Source organism: Rhipicephalus microplus, chromosome 9 (genome assembly GCF_043290135.1).
Source record: "Rhipicephalus microplus isolate Deutch F79 chromosome 9, USDA_Rmic, whole genome shotgun sequence".
In the NCBI taxonomy this organism is placed as follows: Eukaryota; Metazoa; Arthropoda; class Arachnida; order Ixodida; family Ixodidae; genus Rhipicephalus; species Rhipicephalus microplus.
In genome coordinates, this window is record NC_134708.1 from 68,775,256 (window position 1) to 68,791,289 (window position 16,034).

The 16,034-nt window shown below is 47.2% G+C and overlaps 30 non-coding genes across 30 annotated transcripts; all 30 read right to left on the minus strand.

Annotated features, from left to right (window-relative positions):
* Nucleotides 1-13: 13 nt before the first annotated feature.
* TRNAD-GUC (transfer RNA aspartic acid (anticodon GUC)) lies at nt 14-85 on the minus strand. The gene has a single exon. It is a non-coding gene; the product is annotated as a tRNA-Asp (tRNA).
* A 510-nt stretch (nt 86-595) lies between these two features.
* TRNAD-GUC (transfer RNA aspartic acid (anticodon GUC)) lies at nt 596-667 on the minus strand. The gene has a single exon. It is a non-coding gene; the product is annotated as a tRNA-Asp (tRNA).
* A 218-nt stretch (nt 668-885) lies between these two features.
* TRNAD-GUC (transfer RNA aspartic acid (anticodon GUC)) lies at nt 886-957 on the minus strand. The gene has a single exon. It is a non-coding gene; the product is annotated as a tRNA-Asp (tRNA).
* Nucleotides 958-1,176: 219 nt separating this feature from the next.
* TRNAD-GUC (transfer RNA aspartic acid (anticodon GUC)) lies at nt 1,177-1,248 on the minus strand. Its single transcript has one exon. It is a non-coding gene; the product is annotated as a tRNA-Asp (tRNA).
* Nucleotides 1,249-1,759: 511 nt separating this feature from the next.
* Nucleotides 1,760-1,831, minus strand: TRNAD-GUC (transfer RNA aspartic acid (anticodon GUC)). The gene has a single exon. It is a non-coding gene; the product is annotated as a tRNA-Asp (tRNA).
* Nucleotides 1,832-2,049: 218 nt separating this feature from the next.
* On the minus strand, nt 2,050-2,121 carry TRNAD-GUC (transfer RNA aspartic acid (anticodon GUC)). Its single transcript has one exon. It is a non-coding gene; the product is annotated as a tRNA-Asp (tRNA).
* A 218-nt stretch (nt 2,122-2,339) lies between these two features.
* Nucleotides 2,340-2,411, minus strand: TRNAD-GUC (transfer RNA aspartic acid (anticodon GUC)). Its single transcript has one exon. It is a non-coding gene; the product is annotated as a tRNA-Asp (tRNA).
* Nucleotides 2,412-2,635: 224 nt separating this feature from the next.
* TRNAD-GUC (transfer RNA aspartic acid (anticodon GUC)) lies at nt 2,636-2,707 on the minus strand. The gene has a single exon. It is a non-coding gene; the product is annotated as a tRNA-Asp (tRNA).
* Nucleotides 2,708-3,510: 803 nt separating this feature from the next.
* TRNAD-GUC (transfer RNA aspartic acid (anticodon GUC)) lies at nt 3,511-3,582 on the minus strand. The gene has a single exon. It is a non-coding gene; the product is annotated as a tRNA-Asp (tRNA).
* Nucleotides 3,583-4,094: 512 nt separating this feature from the next.
* Nucleotides 4,095-4,166, minus strand: TRNAD-GUC (transfer RNA aspartic acid (anticodon GUC)). Its single transcript has one exon. It is a non-coding gene; the product is annotated as a tRNA-Asp (tRNA).
* Nucleotides 4,167-4,970: 804 nt separating this feature from the next.
* Nucleotides 4,971-5,042, minus strand: TRNAD-GUC (transfer RNA aspartic acid (anticodon GUC)). The gene has a single exon. It is a non-coding gene; the product is annotated as a tRNA-Asp (tRNA).
* Nucleotides 5,043-5,261: 219 nt separating this feature from the next.
* On the minus strand, nt 5,262-5,333 carry TRNAD-GUC (transfer RNA aspartic acid (anticodon GUC)). The gene has a single exon. It is a non-coding gene; the product is annotated as a tRNA-Asp (tRNA).
* Nucleotides 5,334-5,554: 221 nt separating this feature from the next.
* Nucleotides 5,555-5,626, minus strand: TRNAD-GUC (transfer RNA aspartic acid (anticodon GUC)). Its single transcript has one exon. It is a non-coding gene; the product is annotated as a tRNA-Asp (tRNA).
* A 1,094-nt stretch (nt 5,627-6,720) lies between these two features.
* TRNAD-GUC (transfer RNA aspartic acid (anticodon GUC)) lies at nt 6,721-6,792 on the minus strand. Its single transcript has one exon. It is a non-coding gene; the product is annotated as a tRNA-Asp (tRNA).
* Nucleotides 6,793-7,595: 803 nt separating this feature from the next.
* On the minus strand, nt 7,596-7,667 carry TRNAD-GUC (transfer RNA aspartic acid (anticodon GUC)). The gene has a single exon. It is a non-coding gene; the product is annotated as a tRNA-Asp (tRNA).
* A 512-nt stretch (nt 7,668-8,179) lies between these two features.
* On the minus strand, nt 8,180-8,251 carry TRNAD-GUC (transfer RNA aspartic acid (anticodon GUC)). The gene has a single exon. It is a non-coding gene; the product is annotated as a tRNA-Asp (tRNA).
* Nucleotides 8,252-8,475: 224 nt separating this feature from the next.
* On the minus strand, nt 8,476-8,547 carry TRNAD-GUC (transfer RNA aspartic acid (anticodon GUC)). The gene has a single exon. It is a non-coding gene; the product is annotated as a tRNA-Asp (tRNA).
* Nucleotides 8,548-9,055: 508 nt separating this feature from the next.
* On the minus strand, nt 9,056-9,127 carry TRNAD-GUC (transfer RNA aspartic acid (anticodon GUC)). The gene has a single exon. It is a non-coding gene; the product is annotated as a tRNA-Asp (tRNA).
* A 219-nt stretch (nt 9,128-9,346) lies between these two features.
* On the minus strand, nt 9,347-9,418 carry TRNAD-GUC (transfer RNA aspartic acid (anticodon GUC)). The gene has a single exon. It is a non-coding gene; the product is annotated as a tRNA-Asp (tRNA).
* A 221-nt stretch (nt 9,419-9,639) lies between these two features.
* TRNAD-GUC (transfer RNA aspartic acid (anticodon GUC)) lies at nt 9,640-9,711 on the minus strand. The gene has a single exon. It is a non-coding gene; the product is annotated as a tRNA-Asp (tRNA).
* Nucleotides 9,712-10,805: 1,094 nt separating this feature from the next.
* Nucleotides 10,806-10,877, minus strand: TRNAD-GUC (transfer RNA aspartic acid (anticodon GUC)). The gene has a single exon. It is a non-coding gene; the product is annotated as a tRNA-Asp (tRNA).
* An 803-nt stretch (nt 10,878-11,680) lies between these two features.
* On the minus strand, nt 11,681-11,752 carry TRNAD-GUC (transfer RNA aspartic acid (anticodon GUC)). The gene has a single exon. It is a non-coding gene; the product is annotated as a tRNA-Asp (tRNA).
* Nucleotides 11,753-12,264: 512 nt separating this feature from the next.
* Nucleotides 12,265-12,336, minus strand: TRNAD-GUC (transfer RNA aspartic acid (anticodon GUC)). Its single transcript has one exon. It is a non-coding gene; the product is annotated as a tRNA-Asp (tRNA).
* A 224-nt stretch (nt 12,337-12,560) lies between these two features.
* On the minus strand, nt 12,561-12,632 carry TRNAD-GUC (transfer RNA aspartic acid (anticodon GUC)). Its single transcript has one exon. It is a non-coding gene; the product is annotated as a tRNA-Asp (tRNA).
* A 509-nt stretch (nt 12,633-13,141) lies between these two features.
* On the minus strand, nt 13,142-13,213 carry TRNAD-GUC (transfer RNA aspartic acid (anticodon GUC)). Its single transcript has one exon. It is a non-coding gene; the product is annotated as a tRNA-Asp (tRNA).
* A 219-nt stretch (nt 13,214-13,432) lies between these two features.
* Nucleotides 13,433-13,504, minus strand: TRNAD-GUC (transfer RNA aspartic acid (anticodon GUC)). The gene has a single exon. It is a non-coding gene; the product is annotated as a tRNA-Asp (tRNA).
* Nucleotides 13,505-13,725: 221 nt separating this feature from the next.
* On the minus strand, nt 13,726-13,797 carry TRNAD-GUC (transfer RNA aspartic acid (anticodon GUC)). Its single transcript has one exon. It is a non-coding gene; the product is annotated as a tRNA-Asp (tRNA).
* Nucleotides 13,798-14,893: 1,096 nt separating this feature from the next.
* On the minus strand, nt 14,894-14,965 carry TRNAD-GUC (transfer RNA aspartic acid (anticodon GUC)). The gene has a single exon. It is a non-coding gene; the product is annotated as a tRNA-Asp (tRNA).
* Nucleotides 14,966-15,484: 519 nt separating this feature from the next.
* TRNAD-GUC (transfer RNA aspartic acid (anticodon GUC)) lies at nt 15,485-15,556 on the minus strand. The gene has a single exon. It is a non-coding gene; the product is annotated as a tRNA-Asp (tRNA).
* Nucleotides 15,557-15,776: 220 nt separating this feature from the next.
* TRNAD-GUC (transfer RNA aspartic acid (anticodon GUC)) lies at nt 15,777-15,848 on the minus strand. Its single transcript has one exon. It is a non-coding gene; the product is annotated as a tRNA-Asp (tRNA).
* Nucleotides 15,849-16,034: the final 186 nt, after the last annotated feature.

Genomic DNA, 16,034 nt, shown 5'->3' on the forward strand with positions numbered 1-16,034 from the left:
TAAAAGATTACTGCTCCCCGTCGGGGAATCGAACCCCGTTCTCCCGCGTGACAGGCGGGGACACTGACCACTATACCAACGAGGATATGCGCATGCACGGCAGACACGACGGTGTTGTCAGCGAGATCACAACTCTCGCTTGACATGACTCTTTCAGTGGGACAGAAAAAAAAACACCTGGCGCTAGAGCTTCCCCATTATATTAGCTTACTCTGGGGGAGATGGAGAGAACGAAGATTATTTTGCAAAATGATATATTAGTGCACGTTGAATTTCCACCCTGTGGTAACTAAAAAATTACTGCTCCCCGTCCAGGAATTAAACCCCGGTCTCCCGCTTGACAGGCAGGGATATTGACAACTATACTAATGGAGGATATGCGCATGACGGCAGACACGACGGTGTTGTCTGCGACTTCAACACTCTAGCTTGACACGACTGTTTCAGTGGGAGAGAAAAAAAACAGATACCTGGCGCTAGAGCTTCCCTTTTATATTAGCTTACTCTGGAGGAGATGGAGAAAACGAAGATTATTTTGCCGATTGTATATTAGTGCAGGTTGAATTTCCACCCTATGGTAACTAAAAGATTACTGCTCCCCGTCGGGGAATCGAACCCCGGTCTCCCGCGTGACAGGCGGGAATACTGGCCACTATACTAACGAGGATATGCGCATGCACGGAAGACACGACGGTGTTGTCAGCGAGATCACAACTCTAGCTTGACATGACTGTTTCAGTGGGAGAGAAAAAAAAACACCTGGCGCTAGAGCTTCCCCATTATACTAGCTTACTCTGGGGGAGATGGAGAAAACGAAGATTAATTTGCCGAATGATATATTAGTGCAGGTTGAACTTCCACCCTATGGTAACTAAAAATTTACTGCTCCCCGTCGGGGAATTAAACCCCGGTCTCCCGCGTGACAGGCAGGGATACTGACCACTATACTAACGAGGATATGCGCATGACGGCAGACACGACGGTGTTGTCTGCGAGATCAACACTCTAGCTTGACACAACTGTTTCAGTGGGAGAGAAAAAAAACAGATACCTGGCGCTAGAGTTTCCACTTTATATTAGCTTACTCTGGATGAGACGGAGAAAAGGAAGATTATTTTGCCGATTGTATATTAGCGCAGGTTGAATTTCCACCCTATGGTAACTAAAAGATTACTGCTCCCCGTCGGGGAATCGAACCCCGATCTCCCGCGTGACAGGCGGGGATACTGGCCACTATACCAACGAGGATATGCGCATGCACGGCAGACACGACGGTGTTGTCAGCGAGATCACAACTCTCGCTTGACATGACTCTTTCAGTGGGACAGAAAAAAAAAACACCTGGCGCTAGAGCTTCCCCATTATATTAGCTTACTCTGGGGGAGATGAAGAGAACGAAGATTATTTTGCCGAATGATATATTAGTGCACGTTGAATTTCCACCCTGTGGTAACTAAAAAATTACTGCTCCCCGTCCAGGAATTAAACCCCGGTCTCCCGCTTGACAGGCACAAATATTGACAACTATACTAATGGAGGATATGCGCATGACGGCAGACACGACGGTGTTGTCTGCGACATCAACACTCTAGCTTGACACGACTGTTTCAGTGGGAGAGAAAAAAAACAGATACCTGGCGCTAGAGCTTCCCTTTTATATTAGCTTACTCTGGAGGAGATGGAGAAAACGAAGATTATTTTGCCGATTGTATATTAGTGCAGGTTGAATTTCCACCCTATGGTAACTAAAAGATTACTGCTCCCCGTCGGGGAATCGAACCCCGGTCTCCCGCGTGACAGGCGGGAATACTGGCCACTATACTAACGAGGATATGCGCATGCACGGAAGACACGACGGTGTTGTCAGCGAGATCACAACTCTAGCTTGACATGACTGTTACAGTGGGAGAGGAAAAAAAACACCTGGCGCTAGAGCTTCCCCATTATACTAGCTTACTCTGGGGGAGATGGAGAAAACGAAGATTAATTTGCCGAATGATATATTAGTGCAGGTTGAATTTCCACCCTATGGTAACTAAAAATTTACTGCTCCCCGTCGGGGAATTAAACCCCGGTCTCCCGCGTGACAGGCAGGGATACTGACCACTATACTAACGAGGATATGCGCATGACGGCAGACACGACGGTGTTGTCTGCGAGATCAACACTCTAGCTTGACACGACTGTTTCAGTGGGAGAGAAAAAAACAGATACCTGGCGCTAGAGTTTCCCCTTTATATTAGCTTACTCTGGATGAGATGGAGAAAAGGAAGATTATTTTGCTGATTGTATATTAGCGCAGGTTGAATTTCCACCCTATGGTAACTAAAAGATTACTGCTCCCCGTCGGGGAATCGAACCCCGATCTCCCGCGTGACAGGCGGGGATACTGGCCACTATACTAACGAGGATATGCGCATGCACGGCAGACACGACGGTATTGTCTGCGAGATCACAACTCTAGCTTGACATGACTGTTTCAGCTGGAGAGGAAAAAAAACAAAGACACCTGGCGCTAGAGCTTCCACATTATATTAGCTTACTCTGGAGGAGACGGAGAAAACGAAGATTATTTTGCCGATTGGTATAGTAGTGCAGGTTCAATTTCCACCCTATGGTAACTAAAAAAGTACTGCTCCCCGTCGGGGAATCGAACCCCGGTCTCCCGTGTGACAGGCGGGGATACTGACCACTATACTAACGAGGATATGTGTATGCACAGAAGACACGACGGTGTTGTCAGCGAGATCACAACTCTAGCTTGAAATGACGGTTTCAGTGGGAGAGGAAAAAAACAAAGACACCTGGCGCTAGAGTTTCCCCATTATATTAGCTTACTCTGGAGGAGATGGAGAGAACGAAGATTATTTTGCCGATTGGTATAGCAGTGCAGGTTCAATTTCCACCCTATGGTAACTAAAAAATTACTGCTTCCCGTTGGGAAATCGAACCCCGGTCTCCCACGTGACAGGCGGGGATACTGACCACTATACTAACGAGGTTATGCGCATGCACGGCAGACACGACGGTGTTGTCAGCGAGATCACAACTCCTACTTGACATGACATTTCAGTGGGACAGAAAAAAAACACCTGGCGCTAGAGCTTCCCCATTATATTAGCTTACTCTGGGGGAGATGGAGAAAACGAAGATTATTTTGCCGAATGATATATTAGTGCAGGTTGAATTTCCACCCTATGGTAACTAAAAAATTACTGCTCCCCGTCGGGGAATTAAACCCCGGTCTTCCGCGTGACAGGCAGGGATACTGACCACTATACAAACGAGGATATGCGCATGACGGCAGACTCGACGGTGTTGTCTGCGAGATCAACACTCTAACTTGACACGACTGTTTCAGTGGGAGAGAAAAAAAACAGACACCTGGCACTAGAGCTTCTCCATTGTATTAGCTTACTCTGGAGGAGATGGAGTAAACGAAGATCATTTTGCCGAATGGTATAGCAGTGCAAGTTCAATTTCCACCCTATGGTAACTAAAAAATTACTGCTCCCCGTCGGGGAATCGAACCCCGGTCTCCCGCGTGACAGGCGGGGATACTGACCACTATACTAACGAGGAAATGCGCATGCACGGCAGACACGACGGTGTTGTCAGCGAGACCACAACTCTCGCTTGACATGACTTTTTCAGTGGGACAGAAAAAAAACACCTGGCGCTAGAGCTTCCCCTTTATATTAGCTTACTCTGGGGGAGATAGAGAAAACGAAAATATTTTTGCCGAATGATATATTAGTGCACGTTGAATTTCCACCCTGTGGTAACTAAAAAATTACTGCTCCCCGTCGGGGAATTAAACCCCGGTCGCCCGCGTGACAGGCAGGGAAACTGACCACTATACTAACAAGGATATGCGCATGACGGCAGACACGACGGTGTTGTCTGCGAGATCACAACTCTAGCTTGACATGACTGTTTCAGTGGGAGAGGAAAAAAAACAAAGACACCTGGCGCTAGAGCTTCCACATTATATTAGCTTACTCTGGAGGAGACGGAGAAAACGAAGATTATTTTGTCGATTGGTATAGTAGTGCAGGTTCAATTTCCACCCTATGGTAACTAAAAAAGTACTGCTCCCCGTCGGGGAATCGAACCCCGATCTCCCGCGTGACAGGCGGGGATACTGACCACTATACTAACGAGGATATGTGTATGCACGGAAGACACGACGGTGTTGTCAGCGAGATCACAACTGTAGCTTGACATGACTGTTTCAGTGGGAGAGGAAAAAAAACAAAGACACCTGGCGCTAGAGTTTCCCCATTATATTAGCTTACTCTGGAGGAGATGGAGAGAACGAAGATTATTTTGCCGATTGTTATAGCAGTGCAGGTTCAATTTCCACCCTATGGTAACTAAAAAATTACTGCTTCCCGTTGGGAAATCGAACCCCGGTCTCCCGCGTGACAGGCGGGGATACTGACCACTATACTAACGAGGATATGCGCATGCACGGCAGACACGACGGTGTTGTCAGCGAGATCACAACTCCTACTTGACATGACAGTTCAGTGGGACAGAAAAAAAACACCTGGCGCTAGAGCTTCCCCATTATATTAGCTTACTCTGGGGGAGATGGAGAAAACGAAGATTATTTTGCCGAATGATATATTAGTGCAGGTTGAATTTCCACCCTATGGTAACTAAAAAATTACTGCTGCCCGTCGGGGAATTAAACCCCGGTCTTCCGCGTGACAGGCAGGGATACTGACCACTATACTAACGAGGATATGCGCATGACGGCAGACACGACGGTGTTGTCTGTGAGATCAACACTCTAACTTGACACGACTGTTTCAGTGGGAGAGAAAAAAAACAGACACCTGGCACTAGAGCTTCTCCATTGTATTAGCTTACTCTGGAGGAGATGGAGTAAACGAAGATCATTTCGCCGAATGGTATAGCAGTGCAAGTTCAATTTCCACCCTATGGTAACTAAAAAGTTACTGCTCCCCGTCGGGGAATCGAACCCCGGTCTCCCGCGTGACAGGCGGGGATACTGGCCACTATACTAACGAGGATATGCGCATGCACGGCAGACACGACGGTATTGTCTGCGAGATCACAACTCTAGCTTGAAGTGACTGTTTCAGTGGGACAGAAAAAAAGAACACCTGGCGCTAGAGCTTCCCCATTATATTAGCTTACTCTGGAGGAGATGGAGAAAACGAAGATTATTTTGCCGAATGATATATTAGTGCAGGTTGAATTTCCACCCTATGGTAACTAAAAAATTACTGCTCCCCATCGGGGAATTAAACCCCGGTCTCCCGCGTGACAGGCGGGAATACTGACCACTATACTAACGAGGATATGTGTATGCACGGAAGACACGACGGTGTTGTCAGCGAGATCAACACTCTTGCTTGACACGACTGTTTCAGTGGGAGAGAAAAAAAACAGACACCTGGCACTAGAGCTTCTCCATTGTATTAGCTTACTCTGGAGGAGATGGAGTAAACGAAGATCATTTCGCCGAATGGTATAGCAGTGCAAGTTCAATTTCCACCCTATGGTAACTAAAAAGTTACTGCTCCCCGTCGGGGAATCGAACCCCGGTCTCCCGCGTGACAGGCGGGGATACTGACCACTATACTAACGAGGATATGCGCATGCACGGCAGACACGACGGTATTGTCTGCGAGATCACAACTCTAGCTTGAAATGACTGTTTGAGTAGGAGAGGAAAAAAAACAAAGACACCTGGCGCTAGAGCTTCCACATTATATTAGCTTACTCTGGAGGAGATGGAGAAAACGAAAATTATTTTGCCGAATGGTATAGCAGTGCAGGTTCAATTTCCACCCTTTGTTAACTAAAAAATTACTGCTCCCCGTTGGGGAATCGAACCCTGGTCTCCCGCGTGACAGGCGGGGATACTGACCACTATACTAACGAGGATATGCGCATGCACGGCAGACACGACGGTTTTGTCAGCGAGATCACAACTCTCGCTTGACATGACTTTTTCAGTGCGACAGAAAAAAACACCTGGCGCTAGAGCCTCCCCATTATATTAGCTTACTGCGGGTGAGATGGAGAAAACGAAGATTATTTTGCCGAATGACATATTAGTGCAGCTTGAATTTCCACCCTATGGTAACTAAAAAATTACTGCTCCCCGTCGGGAAATCGAACCCCGGTCTCCCGCGTGACAGGCGGGGATACTGACAACTATACTAACGAGGATATGCGCATGCACGGCCGACACGACGGTGTTGTCAGCGAGATCACAACTCTAGCTTGACATGACTGTTTCAGGGGGACAGAAAAAAAGAACACCTGGCGCTAGAGCTTCCCCATTATATTAGCTTACTCTGGAGGAGATGGAGAAAACGAAGATTATTTTGCCGAATGATATATTAGTGGAGGTTGAATTTCCGCCCTATGGTAACTAAAAAATTACTGCTCCCCGTCGGGGAATTAAACCCAGGTCTTCCGCGTGACAGGCAGGGATACTGACCACTATACTAACGAGGATATGCGCATGACGGCAGACACGACGGTGTTGTCTGCGAGATCAACACTCTAGCTTGACACGACTGTTTCAGTGGGAGAGAAAAAAAACAGATACCTGGCGCTAGAGTTTCCCCTTTATATTAGCTTACTCTGGATGAGATGGAGAAAAGGAAGATTATTTTGCTGATTGTATATTAGCGCAGGTTGAATTTCCACCCTATGGTAACTAAAAGATTACTGCTCCCCGTCGGGGAATCGAACCCCGGTCTCCCGTGTGACAGGCGGGGATACTGACCACTATATTAACGAGGATATGTGTATGCACAGAAGACACGACGGTGTTGTCAGCGAGATCACAACTCTAGCTTGAAATGACGGTTTCAGTGGGAGAGGAAAAAAACAAAGACACCTGGCGCTAGAGTTTCCCCATTATATTAGCTTACTCTGGAGGAGATGGAGAGAACGAAGATTATTTTGCCGATTGGTATAGCAGTGCAGGTTCAATTTCCACCCTATGGTAACTAAAAAATTACTGCTTCCCGTTGGGAAATCGAACCCCGGTCTCCCACGTGACAGGCGGGGATACTGACCACTATACTAACGAGGATATGCGCACACACGGCAGACACGACGGTGTTGTCAGCGAGATCACAACTCCTACTTGACATGACATTTCAGTGGGACAGAAAAAAAACACCTGGCGCTAGAGCTTCCCCATTATATTAGCTTACTCTGGGGGAGATGGAGAAAACGAAGATTATTTTGCCGAATGATATATTAGTGCAGGTTGAATTTCCACCCTATGGTAACTAAAAAATTACTGCTCCCCGTCGGGGAATTAAACCCCGGTCTTCCGCGTGACAGGCAGGGATACTGACCACTATACAATCGAGGATATGCGCATGACGGCAGACTCGACGGTGTTGTCTGCGAGATCAACACTCTAACTTGACACGACTGTTTCAGTGGGAGAGAAAAAAAACAGACACCTGGCACTAGAGCTTCTCCATTGTATTAGCTTACTCTGGAGGAGATGGAGTAAACGAAGATCATTTTGCCGAATGGTATAGCAGTGCAAGTTCAATTTCCACCCTATGGTAACTAAAAAATTACTGCTCCCCGTCGGGGAATCGAACCCCGGTCTCCCGCGTGACAGGCGGGGATACTGACCACTATACTAACGAGGAAATGCGCATGCACGGCAGACACGACGGTGTTGTCAGCGAGACCACAACTCTCGCTTGACATGACTTTTTCAGTGGGACAGAAAAAAAACACCTGGCGCTAGAGCTTCCCCTTTATATTAGCTTACTCTGGGGGAGATAGAGAAAACGAAAATATTTTTGCCGAATGATATATTAGTGCACGTTGAATTTCCACCCTGTGGTAACTAAAAAATTACTGCTCCCCGTCGGGGAATTAAACCCCGGTCGCCCGCGTGACAGGCAGGGAAACTGACCACTATACTAACAAGGATATGCGCATGACGGCAGACACGACGGTGTTGTCTGCGAGATCACAACTCTAGCTTGACATGACTGTTTCAGTGGGAGAGGAAAAAAAACAAAGACACCTGGCGCTAGAGCTTCCACATTATATTAGCTTACTCTGGAGGAGACGGAGAAAACGAAGATTATTTTGTCGATTGGTATAGTAGTGCAGGTTCAATTTCCACCCTATGGTAACTAAAAAAGTACTGCTCCCCGTCGGGGAATCGAACCCCGATCTCCCGCGTGACAGGCGGGGATACTGACCACTATACTAACGAGGATATGTGTATGCACGGAAGACACGACGGTGTTGTCAGCGAGATCACAACTGTAGCTTGACATGACTGTTTCAGTGGGAGAGGAAAAAAAACAAAGACACCTGGCGCTAGAGTTTCCCCATTATATTAGCTTACTCTGGAGGAGATGGAGAGAACGAAGATTATTTTGCCGATTGTTATAGCAGTGCAGGTTCTATTTCCACCCTTTGGTAACTAAAAAATTACTGCTCCCCGTCGGGGAATCGAACCCCGGTCTCCCGCGTGACAGGCGGGGATACTGACAACTATACTAACGAGGACATGCGCATGCACGGCAGACACGACGGTATTGTCTGCGAGATCACAACTGTAGCTTAACATGACAGTTCAGTGGGACAGAAAAAAAACACCTGGCGCTAGAGCTTCGCCATTATATTAGCTTACTCTGGGGGAGATGGAGAAAACGAAGATTATTTTGCCGAATGATATATTAGTGCAGGTTGAATTTCCACCCTATGGTAACTAAAAAATTACTGCTGCCCGTCGGGGAATTAAACCCCGGTCTTCCGCGTGACAGGCAGGGATACTGACCACTATACTAACGAGGATATGCGCATGACGGCAGACACGACGGTGTTGTCTGTGAGATCAACACTCTAACTTGACACGACTGTTTCAGTGGGAGAGAAAAAAAACAGACACCTGGCACTAGAGCTTCTCCATTGTATTAGCTTACTCTGGAGGAGATGGAGTAAACGAAGATCATTTCGCCGAATGGTATAGCAGTGCAAGTTCAATTTCCACCCTATGGTAACTAAAAAGTTACTGCTCCCCGTCGGGGAATCGAACCCCGGTCTCCCGCGTGACAGGCGGGGATACTGGCCACTATACTAACGAGGATATGCGCATGCACGGCAGACACGACGGTATTGTCTGCGAGATCACAACTCTAGCTTGAAGTGACTGTTTCAGTGGGACAGAAAAAAAGAACACCTGGCGCTAGAGCTTCCCCATTATATTAGCTTACTCTGGAGGAGATGGAGAAAACGAAGATTATTTTGCCGAATGATATATTAGTGCAGGTTGAATTTCCACCCTATGGTAACTAAAAAATTACTGCTCCCCATCGGGGAATTAAACCCCGGTCTCCCGCGTGACAGGCGGGAATACTGACCACTATACTAACGAGGATATGTGTATGCACGGAAGACACGACGGTGTTGTCAGCGAGATCAACACTCTTGCTTGACACGACTGTTTCAGTGGGAGAGAAAAAAAACAGACACCTGGCACTAGAGCTTGTCCATTGTATTAGCTTACTCTGGAGGAGATGGAGTAAACGAAGATCATTTCGCCAAATGGTATAGCAGTGCAAGTTCAATTTCCACCCTATGGTAACTAAAAAGTTACTGCTCCCCGTCGGGGAATCGAACCCCGGTCTCCCGCGTGACAGGCGGGGATACTGACCACTATACTAACGAGGATATGCGCATGCACGGCAGACACGACGGTATTGTCTGCGAGATCACAACTCTAGCTTGAAATGACTGTTTGAGTATGAGAGGAAAAAAAACAAAGACACCTGGCGCTAGAGCTTCCACATTATATTAGCTTACTCTGGAGGAGATGGAGAAAACGAAAATTATTTTGCCGAATGGTATAGCAGTGCAGGTTCAATTTCCACCCTTTGTTAACTAAAAAATTACTGCTCCCCGTTGGGGAATCGAACCCTGGTCTCCCGCGTGACAGGCGGGGATACTGACCACTATACTAACGAGGATATGCGCATGCACGGCAGACACGACGGTTTTGTCAGCGAGATCACAACTCTCGCTTGACATGACTTTTTCAGTGCGACAGAAAAAAACACCTGGCGCTAGAGCCTCCCCATTATATTAGCTTACTGCGGGTGAGATGGAGAAAACGAAGATTATTTTGCCGAATGACATATTAGTGCAGCTTGAATTTCCACCCTATGGTAACTAAAAAATTACTGCTCCCCGTCGGGAAATCGAACCCCGGTCTCCCGCGTGACAGGCGGGGATACTGACAACTATACTAACGAGGATATGCGCATGCACGGCCGACACGACGGTGTTGTCAGCGAGATCACAACTCTAGCTTGACATGACTGTTTCAGGGGGACAGAAAAAAAGAACACCTGGCGCTAGAGCTTCCCCATTATATTAGCTTACTCTGGAGGAGATGGAGAAAACGAAGATTATTTTGCCGAATGATATATTAGTGGAGGTTGAATTTCCGCCCTATGGTAACTAAAAAATTACTGCTCCCCGTCGGGGAATTAAACCCAGGTCTTCCGCGTGACAGGCAGGGATACTGACCACTATACTAACGAGGATATGCGCATGACGGCAGACACGACGGTGTTGTCTGCGAGATCAACACTCTAGCTTGACACGACTGTTTCAGTGGGAGAGAAAAAAAACAGATACCTGGCGCTAGAGTTTCCCCTTTATATTAGCTTACTCTGGATGAGATGGAGAAAAGGAAGATTATTTTGCTGATTGTATATTAGCGCAGGTTGAATTTCCACCCTATGGTAACTAAAAGATTACTGCTCCCCGTCGGGGAATCGAACCCCGGTCTCCCGTGTGACAGGCGGGGATACTGACCACTATACTAACGAGGATATGTGTATGCACAGAAGACACGACGGTGTTGTCAGCGAGATCACAACTCTAGCTTGAAATGACGGTTTCAGTGGGAGAGGAAAAAAACAAAGACACCTGGCGCTAGAGTTTCCCCATTATATTAGCTTACTCTGGAGGAGATGGAGAGAACGAAGATTATTTTGCCGATTGGTATAGCAGTGCAGGTTCAATTTCCACCCTATGGTAACTAAAAAATTACTGCTTCCCGTTGGGAAATCGAACCCCGGTCTCCCACGTGACAGGCGGGGATACTGACCACTATACTAACGAGGATATGCGCACACACGGCAGACACGACGGTGTTGTCAGCGAGATCACAACTCCTACTTGACATGACATTTCAGTGGGACAGAAAAAAAACACCTGGCGCTAGAGCTTCCCCATTATATTAGCTTACTCTGGGGGAGATGGAGAAAACGAAGATTATTTTGCCGAATGATATATTAGTGCAGGTTGAATTTCCACCCTATGGTAACTAAAAAATTACTGCTCCCCGTCGGGGAATTAAACCCCGGTCTTCCGCGTGACAGGCAGGGATACTGACCACTATACAATCGAGGATATGCGCATGACGGCAGACTCGACGGTGTTGTCTGCGAGATCAACACTCTAACTTGACACGACTGTTTCAGTGGGAGAGAAAAAAAACAGACACCTGGCACTAGAGCTTCTCCATTGTATTAGCTTACTCTGGAGGAGATGGAGTAAACGAAGATCATTTTGCCGAATGGTATAGCAGTGCAAGTTCAATTTCCACCCTATGGTAACTAAAAAATTACTGCTCCCCGTCGGGGAATCGAACCCCGGTCTCCCGCGTGACAGGCGGGGATACTGACCACTATACTAACGAGGAAATGCGCATGCACGGCAGACACGACGGTGTTGTCAGCGAGACCACAACTCTCGCTTGACATGACTTTTTCAGTGGGACAGAAAAAAAACACCTGGCGCTAGAGCTTCCCCTTTATATTAGCTTACTCTGGGGGAGATAGAGAAAACGAAAATATTTTTGCCGAATGATATATTAGTGCACGTTGAATTTCCACCCTGTGGTAACTAAAAAATTACTGCTCCCCGTCGGGGAATTAAACCCCGGTCGCCCGCGTGACAGGCAGGGAAACTGACCACTATACTAACAAGGATATGCGCATGACGGCAGACACGACGGTGTTGTCTGCGAGATCACAACTCTAGCTTGACATGACTGTTTCAGTGGGAGAGGAAAAAAAACAAAGACACCTGGCGCTAGAGCTTCCACATTATATTAGCTTACTCTGGAGGAGACGGAGAAAACGAAGATTATTTTGTCGATTGGTATAGTAGTGCAGGTTCAATTTCCACCCTATGGTAACTAAAAAAGTACTGCTCCCCGTCGGGGAATCGAACCCCGATCTCCCGCGTGACAGGCGGGGATACTGACCACTATACTAACGAGGATATGTGTATGCACGGAAGACACGACGGTGTTGTCAGCGAGATCACAACTGTAGCTTGACATGACTGTTTCAGTGGGAGAGGAAAAAAAACAAGGACACCTGGCGCTAGAGTTTCCCCATTATATTAGCTTACTCTGGAGGAGATGGAGAGAACGAAGATTATTTTGCCGATTGTTATAGCAGTGCAGGTTCTATTTCCACCCTTTGGTAACTAAAAAATTACTGCTCCCCGTCGGGGAATCGAACCCCGGTCTCCCGCGTGACAGGCGGGGATACTGACAACTATACTAACGAGGACATGCGCATGCACGGCAGACACGACGGTATTGTCTGCGAGATCACAACTGTAGCTTAACATGACAGTTCAGTGGGACAGAAAAAAAAACACCTGGCGCTAGAGCTTCGCCATTATATTAGCTTACTCTGGGGGAGATGGAGAAAACGAAGATTATTTTGCCGAATGATATATTAGTGCAGGTTGAATTTCCACCCTATGGTAACTAAAAAATTACTGCTGCCCGTCGGGGAATTAAACCCCGGTCTTCCGCGTGACAGGCAGGGATACTGACCACTATACTAACGAGGATATGCGCATGACGGCAGACACGACGGTGTTGTCTGTGAGATCAACACTCTAACTTGACACGACTGTTTCAGTGGGAGAGAAAAAAAACAGACACCTGGCACTAGAGCTTCTCCATTGTATTAGCTTACTCTGGAGGAGATGGAGTAAACGAAGATCATTTCGCCGAATGGTATAGCAGTGCAAGTTCAATTTCCACCCTATGGTAACTAAAAAGTTACTGCTCCCCGTCGGGGAATCGAACCCCGGTCTCCCGCGTGACAGGCGGGGATACTGGCCACTATACTAACGAGGATATGCGCATGCACGGCAGACACGACGGTATTGTCTGCGAGATCACAACTCTAGCTTGAAGTGACTGTTTCAGTGGGACAGAAAAAAAGAACACCTGGCGCTAGAGCTTCCCCATTATATTAGCTTACTCTGGAGGAGATGGAGAAAACGAAGATTATTTTGCCGAATGATATATTAGTGCAGGTTGAATTTCCACCCTATGGTAACTAAAAAATTACTGCTCCCCATCGGGGAATTAAACCCCGGTCTCCCGCGTGACAGGCGGGAATACTGACCACTATACTAACGAGGATATGTGTATGCACGGAAGACACGACGGTGTTGTCAGCGAGATCAACACTCTTGCTTGACACGACTGTTTCAGTGGGAGAGAAAAAAAACAGACACCTGGCACTAGAGCTTGTCCATTGTATTAGCTTACTCTGGAGGAGATGGAGTAAACGAAGATCATTTCGCCAAATGGTATAGCAGTGCAAGTTCAATTTCCACCCTATGGTAACTAAAAAGTTACTGCTCCCCGTCGGGGAATCGAACCCCGGTCTCCCGCGTGACAGGCGGGGATACTGACCACTATACTAACGAGGATATGCGCATGCACGGCAGACACGACGGTATTGTCTGCGAGATCACAACTCTAGCTTGAAATGACTGTTTGAGTATGAGAGGAAAAAAAAACAAAGACACCTGGCGCTAGAGCTTCCACATTATATTAGCTTACTCTGGAGGAGATGGAGAAAACGAAAATTATTTTGCCGAATGGTATAGCAGTGCAGGTTCAATTTCCACCCTTTGTTAACTAAAAAATTACTGCTCCCCGTTGGGGAATCGAACCCTGGTCTCCCGCGTGACAGGCGGGGATACTGACCACTATACTAACGAGGATATGCGCATGCACGGCAGACACGACGGTTTTGTCAGCGAGATCACAACTCTCGCTTGACATGACTTTTTCAGTGCGACAGAAAAAAACACCTGGCGCTAGAGCCTCCCCATTATATTAGCTTACTCCGGGGGAGATGGAGAAAACGAAGATTATTTTGCCGAATGACATATTAGTGCAGCTTGAATTTCCACCCTATGGTAACTAAAAAATTACTGCTCCCCGTCGGGAAATCGAACCCCGGTCTCCCGCGTGACAGGCGGGGATACTGACAACTATACTAACGAGGATATGCGCATGCACGGCCGACACGACGGTGTTGTCAGCGAGATCACAACTCTAGCTTGACATGACTGTTTCAGGGGGACAGAAAAAAAGAACACCTGGCGCTAGAGCTTCCCCATTATATTAGCTTACTCTGGAGGAGATGGAGAAAACGAAGATTATTTTGCCGAATGATATATTAGTGGAGGTTGAATTTCCGCCCTATGGTAACTAAAAAATTACTGCTCCCCGTCGGGGAATTAAACCCAGGTCTTCCGCGTGACAGGCAGGGATACTGGCCGCTATACTAACGAGGATATGCGCGTGACGGCAGACACGACGGTGTTGTCTGCGAGATCAACACTCTAGCTTGACACGACTGTTTCAGTGGGAAAGTAAAAAAACAGACACCTGGCGCTAGAGCTTCCCCAATATAATAGCTTAGTCTGGAGGAGATGGAGAAAACGAAGATTATTTTGCCGAATGGTATATTAGTGCAGGTTGAATTTCCACGCCATGGTAACTAAAAGATTACTGCTCCCCGTCGGGGAATCGAACCCCGGTCTCCCGCGTGACAGGCGGGGATACTGACCACTATACTAACGAGGATATGCGCATGCACGGCAGACACGACGGTATTGTCTTCGAGATCACAACTCTAGCTTGATATGACCGTTTCAGTGGGAGAGGAAAAAAAACAAAGATACCTGGCGCTAGAGCTTCCACATTATATTAGCTTACTCTGGAGGAGATGGAGAGAACGAAGATTATTTTGCCGAATGGTATAGCAGTGCAGGTTCAATTTCTAACCTATGGAAACTAAAAAATTACTGCTCCCTGTCGGGGAATTAAACCCCGGTCTCCCGCGTGACAGGCGGGGACACTGACCACTATACTAACGAGGATATGTGTATGCACGGAAGACACGACGGTGTTGTCAGCGAGATCACAACTCTAGCTTGACATGACTGTTTCAGTGGGAGAGGAAAAAAACAAAGACACCTGGCGCTAGAGTTTTCCCATTATATTAGCTTACTCTGGAGGAGATGGAGAGAACGAAGATTATTTTGCCGATTGGTATAGCAGGGCAGGTTCAATTTCCACCCTATGGCAACTAAAAAATCACTGCTCCCCGTCGGGGAATTAAACCCCGGTCTCCCGCGTGACAGGCAGGGATACTGACCACTATACTAACGAGGATATGCGCAGGACGGCAGACTAGACGGTGTTGTCTGCGAGATCAACACTCTTGCTTGACACGACTGTTTCAGTGGGAGAGAAAAAAAACAGACACCTGGAACTAGAGCTTCTCCATTATATTAGCTTACTCTGGAGGAGATGGAGTAAACGAAGATTATTTTGCTGAATGGTATATTAGTGCAGGTTGAATTTCCACCCTATGGTAACTAAAAGATTAGTGCTCCCCGTCGGGGAATCGAACCCCGGTCTCCCGCGTGACAGGCGGGGATACTGACCACTATACTAACAAGGATATGCGCATGACGGCAGACACGACGGTGTTGTCTGCGAGATCACAACTCTAGCTTGACATGACTGTTTCAGTGGGAGAGGAAAAAAAACAAAGACACCTGGCGCTAGAGCTTCCACATTATATTAGCTTACTCCGGAGGAGACGGAGAAAACGAAGATTATTTTGCCGATTGGTATATTAGTGCAG